The sequence below is a fragment of the Giraffa tippelskirchi genome, chromosome Y (genome assembly GCF_054371585.1).
Source record: "Giraffa tippelskirchi isolate mGirTip1 chromosome Y, T2T-mGirTip1v1.2.pri, whole genome shotgun sequence".
NCBI classification, from domain to species: domain Eukaryota; kingdom Metazoa; phylum Chordata; class Mammalia; order Artiodactyla; family Giraffidae; genus Giraffa; species Giraffa tippelskirchi.
In genome coordinates this window covers 26,468,109-26,490,323 of record NC_137290.1, presented here as the reverse complement: position 1 = coordinate 26,490,323, position 22,215 = coordinate 26,468,109, and the positions used below count along the sequence as shown (strand labels likewise).

Genomic DNA, 22,215 nt, shown 5'->3' with positions numbered 1-22,215 from the left:
GCGAGATGAGCTGCAGAGGAAGTAGACGGGAAGAAAACAGAGGCGGGGGAGGAGTAAATGGAGGCCTTTGCTGCTGCTGCTGCAAAGTCGCTTCAGTCATCTCCGACTTTGTGTCACCCTATAGACGGCAGCCCACCAGGCTCCGCCATCCCTGGGATTCTCCAGGCAAGAACACCAGAGTGGGTTGACTTCCCTGGTGTCTCAGAAGGTAAAGCGTCTGCTTATAATGCGGGAGACCCGGGTTCAATCTCTGGGTGGGGAAGATCTCCTGGAGAAGGAAATGGCAACCCACTCCAGCATTCTTGCCTGGAAAATCCTATGGACGGAGGAGCCTGGTAGGCTACAGTCAGTCCATGAGGTCGCAAAGAGTCGGACACGACTGAGCGACTTTCTTTGTTTTCTTCTTTTCCAGTGCATGAAAGTGAAAAGAGAATGTGAACTCACTCAGTCGTGTCCAACTCTTAGCGACCCCAAGCACTGCAGCCTACCAGGCTCCTCCGCCCATGGAATTTTCCAGGCAAGAGTACTGGAGTGGGTTGCCCTTGCCTTCTCCAGAGACCTTTGAGGGAAAGTCTAAAAAAAAATTAAAAGAGCCAAAAGTTCTACTTTTTTTTTCTGAATAGATTTACCCATCGCGTTAACTTAATCACTATAAAATACAAATGAGAACTTTTACCATCACATGTTTTTCATAATTTATTGCTGTCTCAAATGTCACCAATATGATCACTCTTGGGTGGCATATTCTTTAGTTGTGTGTTTTTCTTTTTTTTAATACAAAAGAAAAGTAATTATAAAAATAAGAGAAAATATTTAAAACATTTAGAAGTCAAAAGCCTTAGTGTCTTTGAAGTAAACATGTTTGGAATTTTCTCATTAAGCAAATACAGGTAATGTTTTTCACTAAAAGTTCCAAAAGTAACAAAATGAACAGATCCACTTAGGACGATTTCTGCAATTTGTCACTTCAGTTTCTGTATAATAAATATGATTTCATCTAATGCATGTCTAGCTGAAAAAACTATCTACTGACAGATTAGTTTTCCTTAATATGAAATTCTTCCTTCTAGGAGTTAACATGCAAAATCAAATCTAATAGAAAATACACTTAATGAAGGCCAGAACTAAAACTTGTTTTCCAGGGGTTTCTCTAGAATTTATCTACATAGTTTATATAGCTATCTGTATGTACACATATATACATAAATATTTACACACATATATATATATACTCATATAAAATTTAATATAAATATATACTTATATACATAAATATATGTGTGTATATTAAATTTTACTACTCGTAAAAAGTAATATTATAGCTCCATTTTCAGTGCTTATGTCTTATTTTAATACTGATGTTTACTAATCCTTATAATATTTCCCCATTTACAAAAATACTTAGAATTTCTTTGTAAGGTGTTATAAATAAGTAATATAGTGTTGACTGGTTCTCCTAAAGTAGTGATTGATTTTTCTAATATATCTTCTTTAGGTAAATCCCTGGAGAAGGAAGTGGCCACCCATTTAAGTATTCTTGCCTGAAGAAGCCCACGGACAGAAGAGCCTGGCAACCCCCAGTCCATGGGGTCTCAAAGAGTGGGACAAGACTCACCAACAAAACACACTTTAGGTAAATGGGGCTTCTGTGGTGACTCAGTGGAAAAGAATCTTCCTCCAACACAGAAAACCTGGGTTTGATCCCTGGCTCAAAATGATCCCCTGGAGAAGGAAATGGCAACCCTCTCCAGTATTCTTGCCCAGAGACTTCTACGGACCGAGGAGCCTGGCAGGTTACAGTCCATGGAGTCGCAAAGAGTCAGAGACAACTAAGCAGTCAAGAACATGTAGGTAAACAACTCAGCAGTGAAAGCATGCACCAAAGGTAAACACATCTTAATATATTTGTATTAAGAAATCATTTTTAAAGTAATGCTTATCAGTCTGTTAGTATTAATTTCTTACTACAGAACCATTCTAATAGTTTATTTCTATATTACTACAGTCTTACTAGAAAGTTTTCCTATGGCTCCATTAGTGTCAGTGATTATTCTTTTTCATTTCAACAGGTAAAATGGGCCCTTTGTTTTAATTTAATATGTCTTTCATAAAGTAAATGTCATTGATGAATTTTACTGATATTGCAGTAACTGATGTTATAAAAATTAAAACATGTAAGCAGTTACAGTCAACTAATAACCAAATGATAATTAATTCAAATAAATAATTAAAGCATTACTGGAAATAAAGCATTATGATAGCTGCCATAAAATGCATGAGACCATGCTTCAATGATTTAAAAAAATGATTAATACACATGAGAGTGATTTGTCACTTTCTATACACTTATCAGTATAAATCAGCCATTTATTATGATAAAAAGATGTACATTGCAGTGGGAAAACAGTGTCCCCTGCCCTGGAAATGCCTGGGAAGGAACTGGCAGCCAGGAGTGGAGCAGCTCAAAGGAGCCAGAGGCCAGTGATGGGCAAGGGTTTCAGCTGGAGCCAGAGCCAAGATGGAGAAGCTACTGAGTCTTTCATGATGAAAGAGTTTGGGGACGCTTCTTACTCTCCTTTGTGTAGTCGATAGTTTGGATAGTGAAGCAATGGCTGAGTGTCAAAACCTTTCTGCAAGACCTTGCCAGGGGAATCAGACTCCGTCTGGGAAATTTGTACAGTCTCAAAGTTGGATGCTCAAATTCAACCTAAGAGAGAGGAGTAGCATCAAAAAGGGCAAGCAGTATCCTGGCTTAGAGGGGAGCCCAGAGCACAGAGAGGAAGCAGGAAAGTGAGCCATGTGTTGATGGGAGAACTTTTCACTGCTGCACTTGTGATGGTAGAGTTTTCTGATTCAGTCTCCTCTTGTTTTATGGAATTTTTAATCCTGTGATTCAGTCAGTAGTGGCCCATATTGTTGGTAGTCCATCACTACATGGAGATAGTTCAGTTCAGTTCAGTTCATTTCAGTAGCTCAGTTATGTCTGACTCTTTGTGACCCCATGAACTTCAGCACTCCAGGCCTCCTGGTCCATCACCAACTCCCTGAGTCCACCCAAACCCATGTCCATCGAGTCAGTGATGCCATCCAACCATCTCATCCTCTGTCGTCCCCTTCTCCTCCTGCCCTCAATCTTTCCCAGCATCAGAGTCTTTTCTAATGAGCCAACTCTTCGCATCAGGTGGCCAAAGTATTGGAGTTTCAGCTTCAACATTAATCCTTCCAATGAACACCTAGAATTGATTCCCTTTAGGATGCACTGATTAGATTTCCTTGCACTCCAAGGGACTCGCAAGAGTCTTCTCCAACACTACAGTACAAAAGCATCTATTTTTCGGTGCTCAGCTTTCTTTATATTCCAACTCTCACATCCATACATGACTGTGGGAAAAACCATAACCTTGACTAGACGGACCTTTGTTGGCAAAGAAATGTCTCTGCTTTTTAATATGCTGTCTAGGTTGGTCATGACTTTCCTTCCAAGGAGTAAGTGTCTTTTAATTTCATTGCTGCAATCACCATCTGCAGTGATTTTGGAGCCCCCCAAAATAAAGTCAGCCATTGTCTCCACTGTTTCCCCATCTGTCTGCCATGAAGTGATGGGACCAGATGCCATGATCTTAGTTTTCTGAATGTTGAGCTTTAAGCCAACTTTTCACTCTCCTCTTTCAATTTCATCAAGAAGCTCTTCAGTTCTTCACTTTCTTCCATAAGGGTGGTGTCATCTGCATATCTGAGGTTATTGATATTTCTCCTGGCAATCTTATTTCCAGCTTGTGCTTCCTCCAGCCCAGCGTTTCTCATGATGTACTCTGAATATAAGTTAAATAAGCAGGGTGACAATATACAGCCTTGATGTACTCCTTTTCCTATTTGGGACCAGTCTGTTGTCCCATGTCCAGTTCTAACTGTTGCTTCCTGACCTGCGTATAGGTTTCTCAAGAGGCAGGTCAGGTGGTCTGGTATTCCCATCTCCTTCAGAATTTTCCAGTTTATTGTGATTCACACAGTCAAAGGCTTTGGCATAGTCAATAAAGCAGAAATAGATATTTGGTCATGGTAAATTTTCAGGTCAATTATCTGATCTCTCTCTGTGCTCCACCTCTTCACACTCATCAATGTTGTGAACATGATTTGGTTCCAGAATTTAGCTAACGTGGCATTTGAGGTGTCAGGGAGAGAACCTCACCCATTCCCTAACATCAGCAGGATAATTGCTGATGTGCTCTTTAGCCTTTCACTGCAGTCTCTCTTCCTCCTCCAGGATATGTTTGTCAGCCTCTTTACCATTCATTTTGGCCAGTTGCTTATACTCCTGCATACATCTCTTCTCTGTTCACTTCTGTACCCACTACATTGCTTTGCAAATTGTTGATTCAATAAAGAAATTAAAATGCACCAGCGATACCAACATAGAAATTGGCCTTACTACTTTGGATTTGGTTTGCCCCTGGGTTTCCAATGTAGGATGGCAATGCACTCTCCTACGTTGTGGCTGCCTTTTCTCTATCCTCTTTCCTTTATTCATTATCAGTGCCAGTGAAACAAAGATGCCTGGCAAAGCGTATCTTTTTCAATTGAATGTATTCTCCTTGGTGGTTTTCTTAAACAGCAGAGTCATCCACTAGGTGCTCTACCTGTGCGGTGTCCTGAGTAGCTTTATTTCTGCAGAGAAGTTCCCTCACTGCACCCGTTTACTGCCAGACGGAAACCGCTGCCAGCCACTGAGTGATCTGCCATCCAGAGGGTATGGGTGGGATCAGAAGGACCTCATGGGAGCTCTTTTCCTGGTTCACCACTCCCCCACACCCGCAGGGAAGGTGGAACATACACTGCTGAGGGCTCTGCCCATGTTCCCTTCTCTCTGAGGAATCCAGATTTTTGTGGTAGGTGCATGTAAAGCAAAATCTTCCTGACAGCATGGACTTTTAAACACTTCAGAGTCTGAAAGGACCAGCAATTTTTCTCAACTCTTTTCTGGCATTTGCCAGCCCTGGGCCAGCACTGATCTGAATCCTCTTTCTCCCTGTGTCATTTCTCACTCCCACTTCCCCTTCCTACCTTCCACCACTCTTGGATGAATGGATATTTGTGATGCTAGCTGTTTTATTTTCTTATTGCTGTTTTCCTGTGAAGCACATATATAAGCACATATATTGCCAGCACATTTGGAAAACTCATCATTGGCCACAGGATTGAAAAGGGTCAGTTTTCATTCTAATCCAAAGAAAGGCACACTAGTAAAGTAATGCTCAAAATTCTCCAAGCCAGGCTTCAATAGTACATGAACTATGATTTTGCAGATGTTCAAGCTGGTTTTAGAAAAGACAGAGGAACCAGACATCAAATTGCCAACATCCACTGGATCATCAAAAAAGCAAGAGAGTTCCAGAAAAACATCTGGTTCTGCTTTATTGACTATGCCAAAGCCTTCAACAGTGTGGACCACAACAAACTCTGGAAAATTCTAAAAGAGATGGGAAGGCCAGACCACCTGACCTTCCTCTTGAGAAATATGTATGCAATTTAGTATGCAACAGTTAGAACTGGACATGAAACAACAGACTGGCTCCAAATAGAGAAAGGAGCACATTAAGGCTGTATATTGTCTCCTTGCTTATTTCACTTCTAAATGCAGAGTACATCATGAGAAATGCTGGGCTGGATGAAGCACAAGCTGGAATCAAGTTTGCTGGGAGAAATACCAATAACCACAGGTAGGCAGATGGCACCATATTTATGGCAGTAAGTGAAGAAGAACTAAAGAGCCTCTTGATGAAATTGAAAGAGGAGAGTGAAAAAGTTGGCTTAAAACTCAATATTCAAAAAACTAAGATCATGGCATCTGGTCCCATCTCTTCATGGCAAATAGATGGGGAAATAGACTGGGAAACAGTGACAGACTTTATTTTGAGGGGCTCCAAAATCACTGCAGATGGTAACTGCAACCATGAAGTTAAAAGACCCTTGCTCCTTGGAAAAAAAGTTATGATCAACCTAGACAGCATATTAAAAAGCAGAGACATTAAAGGTCTGTCTAGTCAATGTTATGTTTTTTTTCAGTAGCCATGTATGGATGTGAGGGTTGGACTATAAAGTTGAGCACCGAAGAATTGATGCTTTTGTACTGTGGTGTTGGAGAAGACTCTTGAGAGTCCCTTGGCCTGCAAGGAGATCCAACCAGTCCGTACTAAAGGAAATCAGTCCTGGGTGTTCATTGCAAGGACTAATGTTGAAGCTGAAACTCCAATACTTTGGCCACCTAATGCGAAGAGCTGACTCATTGAAAAGACCCTGATGCTGGGAAAGATTGAAGGCAGGAGGAGAAGAGGATGACAGAGGATGAGATGATTGGATGGCATCACCTTCTCAATGTACATGAGTTTGAGTAAACTCAGGGAGTTGGTGATGGACAGGGAAGCCTAGCATGCTGGAGAATATTGGGTCACAAAGAGTCAGACATGACTGAGCAACTGAACAACAAAAAAATTGAGCAAAATTAGACGGACTACTTAATTAACCTGTAGATTGAGACAATATTGCAGAGACGTGGCATTATTAACATCATTGGGGCAGAAGAAACAGTATAATAACATATACAATGAAATTTTCTGGGAGGAATGTACAAAAATATGTAATTTTAAAAATAAAATGCAACTTGGAGGAATTCTGAATTTCCACATAACTAAAAGGAAGAGTTTATGGATTTTTGATAGAAGAAAAATTGGAAAGATCAGATTATGAGCACTTTGCTTACTATACAGATATGCTACTTACTTTAAGTGGAGCTGTTATATAATTTTAACCCAAAACATGAATATATACAAGATATAATGCATGTGGTGAGAATCCCAAGGATGGCGGAGCCTGGTGGGCTGCCATCTGTGGGGTCGCAGAGAGTCAGATATGACTAAAGCGACATAGCAGCAGCAGCAGCAGCAGTGACTTAATGTAACAGAAAAGTCAGACAAAGGCAGACAAAAAATAATATAAGTTCCAAAATATAGTAGTTGTGTGAAGTTGGATAAAGTACTTAACCTTTAAATTTACACAATCTACAAAAAGATAATAAGGTATTATTATATAAGGTGAAGTTAAATGGTGTCCTAAATACATCTAAGCACAATGCCTAAAGCATAATTGAGTGTTTAAAACAAAACTGTGGATGTAGTGTAATTAATTTATATTAAGTGGGAGCCTGAGATTAATTTGTAATCCTGTTTTTTTTTTTTTTTGAGTGAAATGTTAAAGTTGCTCAGTCGTTTCTGACTCTTTGTGACCCCATGGACTGTATAGTCCTTGGAATTCTCCAGGGCAGAATACTGGAGTGCATAGCCTTTCCCTTCTCCAGGGGATCTTCCCAACCCAGGGATAGAACCCAGGTCTCCCACATTGCAGGCATATTCTTTACCAGCTGGGCCACAAGGGAAGCCCAAGAGTACTGGAGAGGGTAGCCTATCTATTCTGCAGCGGATCTTCCCCACCCAGGAATTGAACCGGGGTCTCCCGCCTTGCAGGCTGATTCTTTACCAACTGAGCTATAAGGGAAGCCCCCTCCTTTTTTTAATAAGTCGAAAACATGAAACTTTTTTCAAAATTATATTTTTGGATATGTTGCATAAAGTAAATCATCATTGTATATTCACTAACAATATGCCTTAAAACAGCATTGAAACACATGATAAAGCACAAACAAAAAATTGTACTGTACATTAATAATAGAAAGAAATGAAAAAATAATTGTAAGGAATCTTTAGTACACTATTAGAATAGTAATTTGGAAAATGAAATGGCAAGTCATTTATAAGAAGGTGCTTTCCAATAATTGTTCAAGATGAAGTAGAAACTACAAAGATACTTGATAATGAATTCTAGGGACAGTCTGAAATTTTTGCTGCAAAGCCACTATATCGATGGTAAATCTGAATATATAAATAAATGCTATTTTCATATTATTGATACTTCCATAGAACTCAGATAACAATGGTTGTCTGACAATGCTGTTTACAAACATAACCTGTGACAAATGCTAATGAATAAAAATAGGGAATAATCCCTAAAAGTAATAAACACTACTCACCAGCCAGTCAAAAAACAATGAAGGTACTAGTAAATACTTAAGTTTCACCCTCAACTTTATATAGTAAGTACTTCATTTATTTATGAATTTGATTGTTTCATTTCATTATTGCCACCATTTTTCACAATTACAATAAGTGACTTGTTCTCATCCTTATTATAAAGATTAAAAATATTTGTTCCTGAGATATGTGCAAGATATTTTTGAAGAAGGAAATAGTAAAACTCTTTGAAGTACATGAAGAAGAACTTGGAGAAGAAATTGGAGATGGCTGACCTAGCATCAGTTCAATGTGACCTTAAATAATATTATAAATAGTATAATGTGAAGGAAAATCATATTATTATGTATGTGTGTGTGTATGTATATGTATATGTGTGTATTCAGGTATTTCTGTTTATGTATGCATGTCAATACTTTAATTTGTAGTATGTTGCTTATATTTTACAAATAATGCATTCTTGATCAGATTTTTAGAGTTTATTTAGAAAAATCAATATTTAAGAATTGTTTATAGGATATTCCTACAAAACTACCCTTCTAGATATTAAGGAGAACTATAGATCCATGACAAATGAAATGATTTAGTGAACACACAGCAAAGGTAATAATCAGAAACTATTTCCATAATAATAAAAGAGCAAGTGGTACTTTGATGTGTCTTGGTAAAACAGAAGCAAATGTATGATCAATACAGTTTGCTTTTAGGTTTTTTAGGAAATATTGTGGGTGGAGTAACCTGTTGAATAAGACAGCATGGACAGATGCAAGAAGCACAATTCAAACTGCAGGAGACTATGTAGGATAATTAAACTGGCTTTACAATAAATTGAAAGAAAAGTAAAAAAGCTGAAGGGGAAAACTATTATAGAAAACACTTAAAACCATTTGAACCCATTGTTCAAATCTTTCTTGGATTGTATTTCTGAGAAAGTGAAAACATTTTTAATTTGCCGTTAATGAAACTAATGGAAATTTGAACACACTTGATGTTTAATGATATTTAGAAATTATTATTAATATACTTGTAGATCTGTTTTCTAGTAATATGATGGCCTACACTTGTCCATTACTTAACTACTGACTTTGACCAGACTTGAGTCAGGCTTCTGTCCTCACAGTGCCCTAAATTTTGACCTGTTCTCAACTTCAGGCAAGCAGTAATGTACTAAGGTCAGAACATACTCCCTAAAAGCTTATACTTAGAATAAGCTGGCAGAAAGAGACATTTTCTGTTAGAAAGACCCTGTTTTACTTCCTGCTCACCCATTTGCTTGTGCCCCACTAAGCTTCTGCTAACTTTCTTCTGTTACTCATTACATCATCTTTAAAAAACTTACTTTTAGAATTCCTTTTGATTTTAAAATATTTGCAGATTCTGAGATGGAAATGTTCTTCTTTTTTTTTTTTCATTCACCCATTCATATTTTATTTATTTATTTTTAATTAGTTTATTTTCTATTTTTTAACTTTACAATATTGTACTTCTTAAACCTTACATTGACATGAATCCACCACGGGTGTACATGTTTTTCCCTTCCAGAACCCCCCTTCCACCTCCCTCCCCATCCCATCCCTCTGGGTCATCCCGGTGCACCAGCCCTGAGCACCCTGTATCATGCATTGAACCTGCACTGGCGATTCGTTTCACATGTGATAATTTACGTGCTTCCATGCCATTCTCCCATATCATCCCACCCTCACCCTCTCCCATAGAGTCCATAATACTGTTCTATTTATCTATGTCTCTTTTGATGTATCACATACAGGGAAATGTTCTTCTATTCAATTCTTTTTTTAAATAAACTCCTTACCAATGTCTCAATTTGTTACTCAGTTTTCAAGTACTATGAAACAAATGAAGTTTTGACATCCTTTATCCTCCTAACAATGCTGAGAAAAGCTAGGGGTTCTAACCTAGGATTTGTATCTCTCGATTGAAAGGGTATAAACATTATTCTTCAGTACAACTCCTCCACCCTAATTGAGGAGTTAAACTGAGGTACTCTCTTCAGTGCCCAAGAGCAGACAGGACTGTGAGATAGACAGTTCTTTACAGGTAATTCCTATTTCCCAGGAACTTGGGCCTGAGCAGATGACATCAGGAGAGATTGTCAGCTTCTGCCTAAGACATCAGAAGAAGACCCCCAATCTGAGAAATTCCTTGTCTTTCTATCCTTGCCATTTTAATTGTCTTTATTTGCTGATTTTTCATCTCTATCCACTCAACCACCACTTTTACCATCCTTAAAACTTTTCCCATTACAACAGTAGCTCTCTGTTGCAAGCCTTACATTATATTATCTCTGTTTTAAAATTAATTTTTATTGAAGTATATTTGATAATATTATGTTAACTTCAGATGTACAGCAATGTGAATCAGTTACACATATGTATCTATCTGCTCTTCTTTAGATCATTTTCCCATAAAAGCCATTACAGGGTATCAGAGTTCCTTGTGATATACACTACTAAAGTCCTTATGAGTTATTTAATATGTATATATAGTAGTGTTTATATGTCAGTCCCAGTCTCTTAATTTATCCCTCTTCCTTTCTTTCCCTCTTGGTATGTTACCCCTTTATCTTCCTCTGCACATGAACCATTTCCTCTGTAAGAATTCCTCTGTCTCTCCAAGGAACACTAAATGTACTTGACTCCTTCATTTGATTTTTCTATCCACTTTCCTTTGGAAAACCACAGTTTTTCGAAATTCCTATACTGAATAAAGGGCATCATTTGTCTTGAAACTTAGTATGGGGTAGCTTAAGATTTCCTCTCTGGATTTCAAAAGGAACCTCCGTGAACCTCAATAATTTTTAGAATGAGTAATGTATATTTCCACTGTAACATAACTAAGAGGTATTTCAGGGATCTTGCTTTTTTCAGTTACACTACTTTGCCACAAAAACACATGTTCCTTGTTTTGTTATGTGAGTATAATATACTGAGATGGTCCTAAATATAATGTAAACTTTACTTGTAACTTTTGAGTGTCATATAGTCAAAAACCTGGGAACTTTCATCTTCCAAAATGGATGGTAAACTACTTTCATCAAAACAGGTCATATGAATTCTAAAATATGAATCCATTGGAAAACCATTTTCATAAACCCTAGGCAATTCCTAACGAGACATACTTATGACAACCATGTATAAGTTTCACTTTAAGCTCAGTTGTTGGTTTTGTATTACTTTTTGACCTTAAGTATTTGTCATTTTAATTACATTCCTAAGAAAACTTTTCATCAACAGTTATTAGTCCAAAACACACTCAATCAATGATGCAACTAATATTTTGAGGACAATAATATGAAGATAATTCACATTTTCCTAAAGTGAGTCTGGAAATCTCAAGTTGAATCTGGGTTAATTGAAGTGGGCTCATGGCTTCTTAACTAGGGCTTCCCTAGTAGCTCAGCTGGTAAATAATCCACTTGCAATGCAGGAAACCCTGGCTCAATTCCTGGGTTGGAAAGATCCCTTGGAGAAGGGATAGGATACCCACTCCAGTATTCTTGGGCTTCCCTGGTGGCTCAGATTGTAAAGAATTCTCCTGCAATGTGAGAGACCTGGGTTTGATTCCTGTGCTGGGAAGATCCCCTGGAAGAGGGCATGGCTACCCACTCCAGTATTCTTGCCTGGAGAATCCCCATGTACAGAGGAGTCAGGTGGGCTACAGTCCATGAGGTAGCTGTACTGAGTTTGAGGCCCCCTGGTGTATTTTGTAGTAGGCCTGAGGTGTATTTTCACCCCATGATTAGATATTTGATCCCTAGAGAGTTGTCAGAAAGTGCCGAATCTGTGTGCCCTGACATCGATTTGGGGACTTAGTCAAGGTGCTTTGAAATGTGTATTGGGCCTCCTTGGGTGTTGTCTGAGGATACCTGCAGTGTTAGAAACTGCGTTGGGCCTGATGTCTCTGTCCTGATCAGAGTCTGGGTGTACTGTTGTCTTTTAAGTTGGTCTGGGATACCATGAAATGAATCCACTTATCTTGAGTTGAAAGCTGGTCTGCTGAGATGGCTTGGTAGCTTTGGAGTTCTGGATGTGGGACTGAGTCCTCTGAGGTAGATATCTCATTTTTAGTCTTTGGTCTTGGGCTCTGGGCCCTGAAGTGTGTCCAAGAACCTCTAAATATAGTATGTGTCTTCTGCTGTTGTTCTGGGGTTCAGTGAGGTAGGTATGAAATCCCTTTAAAATATGCTAGACTTCCCTGTCCTTAATCATTGTTTAAATGGATCTCTTCGCCCAGTTTGAGGCTAGATCCTCTAATGTGAATGAGTGGTCCACTGATGTGCATTTGAGGCCCTCTGAGATGGGTCTGGTAACTCTTGATGTGCCTTATCATCTTCAGTTATGCTGGTGCTCCCCTTAGAAGGCTCTGGTATCTTTTAAGGTGGGCCTATCATCTTCTGATTACACTGAACTGGAACACAGGTCCAGAATGTGGAGTTCGTAAACATAATGGGCAGCTGGGATTCCATATAGTATTGTCTGAGTCCTGAATTCAGGTTAGACTCTTTATGAGGCCTTTTAGTACTTGATTTGGCTGTGGTATAAACTTGAGAGATGGGGCTGTGGCTTCCTAAGTTGAGTCTGGGTTTTCCTGAGCTGAGCCTGATTTTCCTTAGGTAAGTTGTTGTTTCCAACATGGCTCTGACATCTCTTAGAGTGGTTTTATGATCTCCAGAGCTCAGTAGTCCCTAAGATGGCAATCTAGGGTCCCAGTATACTTGTAGGGCATTGAGGGTGCCTGGTATTCATAGGAATTGTCTGAGGCTTTCTGGACTGAGGCAAGATACCATGGTATAAGTTTGGGGTTCCATGATTTGAGACTGGGGCTCCCAAGTTGTTTCTTGGGCCCCATTATTATGTTATTAAGATGTCTGAGCTGAAATCTGGTTCCCAAGGTGACTCTGGGGTACACAGAGATAATTCTGTGGTCTGAGATGACTCTGGATTTCCTTAGAAAGTCTGAAGTCTCAAGCTGAATCTGCATCATGGATCTTCTTCTTGTTATTTAGTCACTGTATTGGCTCTGACTACTGTTTGTGACCCCACGGACTGTAGCTTGCCAGGCTCCTCTATCCATGGGATTTCCCAGGCAAGAATAAGTGGAGTGGATTTTCATTTCCTCCTCCAGGGGATCACTCCAATTCAGGGTTCAAACCCATATCTTCTGTGTCTTCTGCATTGGCAGGTGGATTGTTTACCTGCCAAGTAAAGAATCCAAGGTGAATATTAGACATTTACAAATTTTACATGGTTATTTCAGGGAGGATTATGTGTACCCTGAACTAAGTCATACATCTTTTGAGGTTGGATGTGATCCAGCTGGCCTGGCACCCTTAATGAACTTTGGGATATCTCAAACAGAATTGGGGTTCCCATGTGGCTTTGGATTGCCATATTTTATTCTAAGTCACCCTAATATGAATTAGGAGCCCTTGAGCTTAATAAAAACTCCCTTAGGTGTGTCTAGGATTCCTCAGGTGGGCTTAACGTTTCCACAGAAAGTATGTAGATTCAGTTGAATCTTAATCCCATAAAGTAGACTAATGTTCCCAGAAGGGTGTGTAGACTCCTTAGGATAACCTGGCATTCCCTAAAATGTGTTTGGGATAGATCTGAGATTTTTAAACTGAATGTGGTTTTCCCAGCTTAATATCAATTCTCTTGTGGTTGGTTAGAGTCACCTGAGCTGGCTGTTGGTCATCAGAGGTGTTTATGGCAGTTCTGAGCATATTATTGTGTTCCTTGAGTTAAGTGTGGATCCTGAAAAGTTTGTCATGGGATTAATAAGTAGATCTGATGTCTTCTGAGCATGTTCACTTAAGTTGTGACGGACTGAGTTATAATTAGGTATCATTAGGACTAGGACGTCATTAGGTATCGTATGTGAATCGGGGGTATTGTCTAGGAATGCCTAAGTTAAGCTCTCTTTAGTAAGTTTTAAACATTCCGGGAGCTCAGCAACCAAGGATAGGTATAGGTCCATTGTCTTGGATCTGGAACTCTTTAAGTTTGAGATGTTGTCTTGGGGATGCCTGATCTGTGTCTCTCCCTGAGATGACTGTCAGCATCCTGAGCTCAGTCTCTGTCTCACAAGATGGATATGGGGTTCCTAGATTTGGATATAGTGGCCTGAAGTTGGGTCTGCATCCCTCTGGGTTTTTGTATTAAAAAGTCCTGAGTTGTATGCCTGAGCTGTATGCCTGTATGCCTGTATGTCTTAGGTCTCTTGAGATGAGTGTATTTGCTTCAAGGTCAGTCTAAGGTCTCTGGATGTGACTAGATCTTATGTTAATAATATTGCATGAGTTCTTCTGAACTTAGTTGGTATCACTTGAATTGGACTTGGGTCCACTAAGTGGGACTAGGATTCCCTTTGATGTGTCTGGGGTTTCATGATATATAGTTATTATTTTATGGTGAGCTTGTGCCAAGTAAGATTAGTGTGAACCTGAACCCTTGAAAATGGATCTGAGGCACTGAGTGAATTCAGGGCACAGTGAAATAGATTATCTATAAATGTCTAAGCCTAGTTGGGACTACATATGGTAGGTCAACTGTGGTAAACCTGGGTTCTTCAGAGTGTGGGTCTTGGTGGAGGAACTAGTATTTCCTGGAGTGTTTGGAGTGTTTTCAGGGTGTTTCTAAGCAGCATCTGATGCTAGGAATTCAGTTTGAAGTCTGCTAAACTGAGCCAGATTACTTGGCAGGGTCTAAATTGTGCCTAGGAATGTTTGATCCCTGCTGAAGATATTCGGTTTATGAAGTGGCTTGTCAGAATCCTTTGATTGTTTCTAGAATTGAATGAATTTAGTCTAATTCCTAAGTTGTCAGTCTCAGGTTTACTGGGAATGATTAAGGTCTCTGAGGAAAGTCTAGGTTCTTTTGAGTTGAATTTGAGTCCTTGAACTAAGTGTGGATATTTTGCCTAAGTATTAGGAGCCGAAAGAGTGTTTAGGGGTCACCCTAGATGTTTTCTGGGGATTCCTAAGCAGTTCTGTGATTCATATGAGTAAAGAATCTCCAGAAGTTTGTCTGATTTCTGTAGGAAGGGTCTCAGTCTTTTATCTAGACACTGAACTTGACTGTACTGTATGCTTAGTCACTCAGTTGTGTCCAACTCTTTGCAATCCCATGGACTATAGCCTACAAGGCTTCTCTGTCCATAGGATTCTCCAGGCAATAATACTCACTGAAGCTGACTACAGAGCCGAACTATCAGGAGCTCTTTGCTCCTGGGATAATAAGAGATCTCATACATTGTTTGCTTGGGAAAAATGTGTTGAATCTTAGTCGCCAAATGTGAGTCGTGATTTCTAAAGGAGGGTTTGTCTTCCGTTGATGGGTCTGGTTTCCCTGACCAATCTCTGTTCATGCATTCAATCTCTGTTCATGTACTGAATCTCTATTCATGTACTGCATATGATACCCTGAGAGGGATATGGGTCCCTGAGTGATATTTTGCATCCACAATGTGTTATCTGGTAATAATGGAGTAACCTGAGTAAACATTTCTGAATTGCCTGATATTGGCCAGTGGCCCACTCCAGTGTTTTATGGGAGGCCTGAGCTGAATCTGTAAGTCCTGATCAAGTCTAGAGTCCCTGAATGTTACCAGATCCTTTGAAATATGTGTGGAGATCATTCAGACATGTTTAGGGTCCTTTGAAGTAGATTTCTACTCTTGAGTTATTATGTGAACATGCTCTGTGTTAGTATTTATACCCCAAATTGTGTCTGTGCTTTTTCTTTAGGTATGTCTGAAAGTAAAGTGAAAGTGTGAGTTGTTCAGTGATGTCTGACTCTATGTGACTTCATCTTCTGGCACCCACCAGGCTCCTCTGTCCATGGGACTTTCCAGGCAATAAATCCTTTGTATAGTAGGATTTCCCACTGGAGTAGGTTGCCATTTCCTCTTCCAGCAGATCTTTCCAACTTAGGGATTGAACTCAGGTCTCCTGCATTACAGTTGGATTCTTGACCATCTGCCACCAGGGCTCAGAGTTAGGTGGGTCTAGTTCTGCAGAATTAAGTCTGGTTTTCTTATATAGATCTGTGTTCCTTTGATTTCCTCCAGTGTGTCTTTCTTATGTCCTTCTATCACATGGCTCTGGAATGAGAGTTCTTGATCTCTTCTAAAGGAAATCAGTCCTAAATGTTCATTGGAAGGACTGATGCTGAAGCTGAAACTACTCCAATACTTGGGCCACCTGATGCAAAGAACTGACTCACTGGAAAAGACCCTGATTCTTGGGAAGACTGAAGGCAGGAGGAGAAGGAGACCACAGGAGATGAGATAGTTGGATGGCATCACCGACTCAGTGGACATGAGATTGAGTAAACTCCAGGAGTTGATGATGGACACGGAGGCCTGGCGTGCTGCAGTCCATGAGGTTATGAAGAGTAGGACACAACTGACTGAACTGAACTGACTGATAGGAGAATGACTCTCTAAATTTGGACTAGTATTATCTGTAATGTTGACTGTGTTCCCTTCAACTGAATATAAGTCTTATGGGGGTGTCTGAGTGCCCCTATACTGAACATGGGTCCAAAGGTATATTGTTTGGGTTGCCTGACCTGAGTCTGGGTTCTATACTGAGTATGTGTCTCCCTAGGTGGGACTGGAATCTGGGTTTGGGACTGCCTAGAATTGGTCTGGATCTGTTTGACATGCTCTCTAGCATTCTCTTAGTTGAAACAGATTTCTCTGAGGAGTGCTGGATCCTTGAGGTAGGTTCTGGTGAGAAAGACTGAACAAATTTGAGATCCACAAGCGATTGTAGTATTGACTCTCAAAGGTCTTAGCCTGCTTATCTGACTCTTAAATTCTTTAGGTTTGAGTTCCCTGAAGGATTTTTTAAGTCCTTTCAGTGTTGCCTAACTGGCATTCTTTTGAGGTTCTGAGATGAGTAAAGTATTGTTTAAGAATACTTGAGCTGAGTGTGGGTCCTCTAAGGTAGAATTCATGGCTGCAACTGAACCTTTATCACATGAGTTGGCTCTGGAGTGTGTTGTTATTTGTTTGTATTTTCTGAGGTGAGTCTAGGGTCTTGTGGAGATGAGTCACATTTTCTAGCAGAAGCTAATGTGTCTCTAGAACTGAGTTTTTCTAACATGGTGGGTCATGTGGTAGGCCTGAGGTCCATATGATTTGTTCTGAGTCATATATGTTTTGCAGAGAAGGCAATGGCCACCCACTCCAGTACTCTTGCCTGAAAAACCCCATGGATGGAGGAGCCTGGTAGGCTGCAGTCCATGGGGTTGCTAGGGGTCGGACACGACTGAACGACTTCACTTTCACTTTTCACTTTCATGCATTGGAGAAGGAAATGGCAACCCACTCCAGTGTTCTTGCCTGGAGAATCCCAGGGACGGTGGAGCCTGGTGGGCTGCAGTCCATGGGGTCGCTAAGAGTTGGACACGACTGAAGCGACTTAGCAGCAGCATATATGTGGTGATACTGGAACTAACTCAGTGTCCTGAGCTTTATCATAAGTTCTTGGGTTGGAATTGGGATCCCCCCAGGTATAGCTGGCTCTCCCTGAGGTTCTGCCTAAAGTTTCTTAGATTCACTGAGGTGGATTTTCGGTCCATTGATATGACTGTTTCCAACTTTGTGTTAAGTGTCTATGGTTACCTGCTAGTTCCACACTTATATGGTGTCTGATTTCTCCTATGAAGGCTCTATGTCTCCAGAAATGAGTATGAATCCTTTAATGTGTTTCTGGTGTTATTTTTTTTTTATTTCAGTTAGTATTGAATCTTCTATGCTGGATCTGGAATATCCTTAAGTAAGTATGAATCCCCTGTGCTTATTTTAGATATTCTGAGGTGAATTGGAGAGCCCTTACTTCTAGTGTGGATTTTTCAGGGTGTTAGTGCAGTTGCCTGAGTCCCCTCAATGTGTGATTTCCTGTGGGAGGACTAGGCATTTTCTTTGGATCACTTAAACTTCACTGAACTCCGTGCAATTCTATAGATACACCTGGTGTATTACCTAGGGTCTCCAGACTTGACTGAGACATATGAGGTAAAGCAATGCTTACCTAACCTGGGGTTGGAGACTTTAAGTAGTCTCAGTTTCCTTATCAGATAGTGTTGACTTGATAGGGTATCATTTGGAAATGCATGAATTGAATCCCATGTACATAGCACATACTGCTTAAGTACATCTGGGATCCAATGTGGTGGGTTTTTAGCCCCTTCATTTAAGTCTGAGACACCCTCACTTGTGTTTGAGGCTACCTCACATATTGTCTGATGCATGGTAAATGATGCCTCTAGAGGCCTTTTGAGGCCCTATGGTGGGTGGGCTTTATCTGAAAATGACTGAACAGAGTTGAGTCCCCTAAGTGATATTAGGTTTACTGTAGTAGGTCTTGAGCTTCCTGAGCTTAGCCTTCTATGGTATTTTTCCTGTTCCTTGAGCTGAATCCAGGTACTATCTGAAAGTATAAGTCTCTTGAGCTGAATTTGGATCTCTGAGGAAGGTCTATATCACCTAAGGTGGGTCCACCTAAGGTGGGTTTCCTTGTGTTGAATGGAAATAAATTCAGGTATTTTTTACAGATAACTGAGCTGAGTAAGTCCCTGGGCTCTCTAGACCTCTTGCATGGATTTGAGATCCATGTATTAGATTCCCACGTCTTTATATGAGTGAAAAGAAAAGCGAAAGTGAAGTAGCTCAGTCGTGTCTGACTCTTTGCGACCCCATGGACTGTAGCTTACCAGGCTCCTCCCTCCATGGGATTCTCCAGGCAAGAATACTGGAGTGGGTTGCCATTTTCTTCTCCAGGGGATCTTCTCGACCCAGGGATCGAACCTGGGTCTCCCACATTGCAGGCAGATGCTTTAACCTCTGAGCCACCAGGGAAGCCCCACATGGGTAGGATGCATAATTTGAGTTTGGAGCCATCTAGCGTGAAGTTTGAAGTTCTCTAATCTATGTGGGAGTATCCTGAGAATGTCTGGATTACCTGTGACTTTTCATGGGTCCAGTAAATTTTGGTTCCCTACTATTGGTAAGGATCTGCTGGGTGTAATTAGTCTTCCTATGTGGCACTAGCATGACTTGACTGACTAGTGGTTTCATTAGGTTGTGTGAAATCTGTTAACATAGATCACCATCCCAAAAATGATTCTGGGTCACTAACATGCATCTGGAATAACTGAAATGCATTTGGGTTCTCTGATAGGGGTTTGGCAACTTTTGAAGTCAGGTGGGGTATCTGAAGCTGTCTGGACTCCCCTGAGGTGTGTACATGACCTCACACATATAGAGAAATTGAGTATGTATCCCATTGATTTTGTGTGTCTGAAACCCTGCAGTATTTTCCATGAATAACTGTGCCATCCTAAGGTGTATGTGAGACACTGTGAAGTGGAAAATCTACTCTGTGGTAACACAACTCTGCATACCCTGAAATTGGCCTATATTTTCCTGAAGTGTGCCTGAGTCTTTGAAAATGATCTGTGTTCAATGATATTGAGCTGTGCTCCTTTCAGCTGAATCTGCACCATTGTGCTTTGAGTTGGAGATATGCTTAACTGGCATATGATCTCCTCAACTAAATTTGGGACTCCAGAATGGGATTGTATTTCCTATAATATATATGAGGACCCCATAGCTGTGTATGAGAATTTCTGTGTTGAGTGTGGAACCCTCAGGGTATTTTTTACAAAATTATTGAGTTGAATCAAGTTGACCTATTCTATGAGGACCTACAGCACTTTCTAGAACAAACAACAAAAAGGATGTCCATTCATCATAGAGGATTGGAATGCCAAAGTAGAATTCAAGAGAGACCTAGAGTAACAGGAAAGTTTGGCCTTGGAGTACGAAAAGATGCAAAGCAAAGGCTAACAGAGTTTTGCCTAAAGAACATGATTCTCATAGCAAACAACCTCTTTAAACAACACAAGAGATGACTGAACACATGGACATAAGCAAATGGTCCATATGGAAGTAAGATTGATTATATTCTTTGCAGCCAAAATGGAGAAGCATTATACAGTCAGCAAAAACAAGACCTGGAGTAGACTGTGGCTAAGGTCATGAGCTCTGTATTACTGAACTCAGGCTTAAATTAAAGAAAACAGTGATAGCCACTAGACAGTTCAGCTAAGACATAAATCAAATTCCATATGATTATACAGTGGAGGTGACCATAGACTCAAGTGATTAGATGTGGTAAACGGAGTGTCTGAGGAACTATGGAAAGAAATTCACAACATTGTACAGGAGGCAGTGAGCAAAACCATCCCCAAGAAGAAGAAATGAAAGGAGGCAAAGTGGTTGTCTCAGGATGCTTTACAAATAGCTGAGGGGAGAAGAGAAATGAAAGGCAAAGGAGAAAAGGAAAGATATATCCAACTGAATGCAGAGTTCCAGAGAATAGTAAGGGGGGAAAAGAAAGTCTTCTTAAGTGAACAATGAAAAGAAATAGAGGAAAACAATAGAATGGGAAAGACTAGAGATCCATTTAATAAAATTAGAGATTTCAAGGGAACATTCCATGCAAAGATGTGCATGATATAAACAGAAATAATAAGGACCTCACAGAAAAAGGAGAATTTAAGAAGAGATGACAAGAATACAAGGAAGAATTATGAAAAAAGAGGTCTTAATAACTGGGATAAACACGATGGTGTGATCACTCATCTATAGCCAGACATCCTGGAGTGTGGACTTTAGGGGGCATTAAAAAGAACAAAACTAGTGGTGATGATGGAATTCCAGCTGAGCTATTACAAATTCTAAAAAATAATGCTGTTAAAAGTGTTGCGCTCAACATGCAATCAGATTTGGAAAACTAAGAAGTGGCTCCAAAACAGGAAAAGGTCAGTTTTCACTCCAATCCAAAAAAGGGCAATGACAAAGATTATTCAAACTACTGCTCAATTGTACTCATTTCACATACTAGCAAGGTAATGCTCCAAAATCACATGAATCAAGAACTTCCAGAAGTACAAACTGTACTTAGAAAAGGCAGAGGAACCAGAGATCAAATAGCCAATATTCATTTCCTCATAGAGGAATTTCAAAGGAATTTCAGGAAAAAAAATCTACTTGTGCTTTATTAACTACACTAAAACCTTTGACTGTGTGGATCACAACAAATTGTGGAAAATTTTTAGAGATGGGAATTCCAGACCACCTTACCTGCCCCCTGAGAAACTTATATGGAGGTCAAAAGCAACAATTAGAACCTAAGATGGAACCACGGGCTGGTTCAAAATTGGGAAAATAGTACAGTAAGGTTGTTTACTGTCACCCTGTTTATTTACCTTATATGCAGAGTACTCATGTGAAATGCTCAACTGGGTAGAACTCAATCTGGAATCAAAATTTCTGGGAAAATATAAGCCATCTCAGATATGCACATGGTTGCACTCTCATGGCAGAAAGAGAAGAGGAACTAAAGAGCCTCTTAATGCAGGTGAAAGAGGAAAGTGAACAAGCTGGCTTAAATTCAACATTAAAAAAAAAAAGTAACATCATGGCATCTGGCTGCAGCAGCTGCTGCTGCTGCTAAGTCGCATCAGTTGTGTCTGACTTTGTGCAACCCCATAGACAGCAGCCCACCAGGCTCCTCCATCCCTGGGATTCTCCAGGCAAGAACACCGAAGTGGGTTACTATTTCCTTCTCCAATGCATACAAGTGAAAGTGAAGTCTCTCAGTTGCCTCCAACTCTTAGCAACCCCATGGAGTGCAGCCCACTAGGCCTCTCTGTCCATGGGAGTTTCCAGGCAAGAGTACTGGAGTGGGTTGCCATTTCCTTCTCCATTTCCTGGCAAATAGAAGTGGATAAGATGACAGAATTTATTTTCTTGGGCTCCAAAATCACTGATGGAATACCAGACCATCTGACCTGTCTCTTGAGAAACCTGTATGCAGGTCAGGAAGCAACAGTTAGAACTGGACATGGAACAACAGATTGGCTCCAAATAGGAAAAGGAGTACTCAAGGCTATATATTGTCACCCTGCTTATTTAACTTATATGCAGAGTACATCATGAAAAACGCTGGGCTGGAAGAAACACAAGCTGGAATCAAGATTGCTGGGAGAAATATCAATAATCTCAGATATGCAGATGACACCACCCTTATGGCAGA

General features: G+C 40.1%; 1 long non-coding RNA gene and 1 pseudogene across 1 annotated transcript; both read left to right on the top strand.

Annotated features, from left to right (window-relative positions):
* Positions 1–6: 6 nt before the first annotated feature.
* LOC145537844 (uncharacterized) lies at positions 7–20,701 on the top strand. The gene is made up of 4 exons (XR_014076449.1): positions 7–208; positions 413–517; positions 1,496–1,633; positions 17,849–20,701. It is a non-coding gene; the product is annotated as an uncharacterized LOC145537844 (long non-coding RNA).
* LOC145537659 (etoposide-induced protein 2.4 homolog) lies at positions 2,425–4,581 on the top strand (annotated as a pseudogene).
* Positions 20,702–22,215: the final 1,514 nt, after the last annotated feature.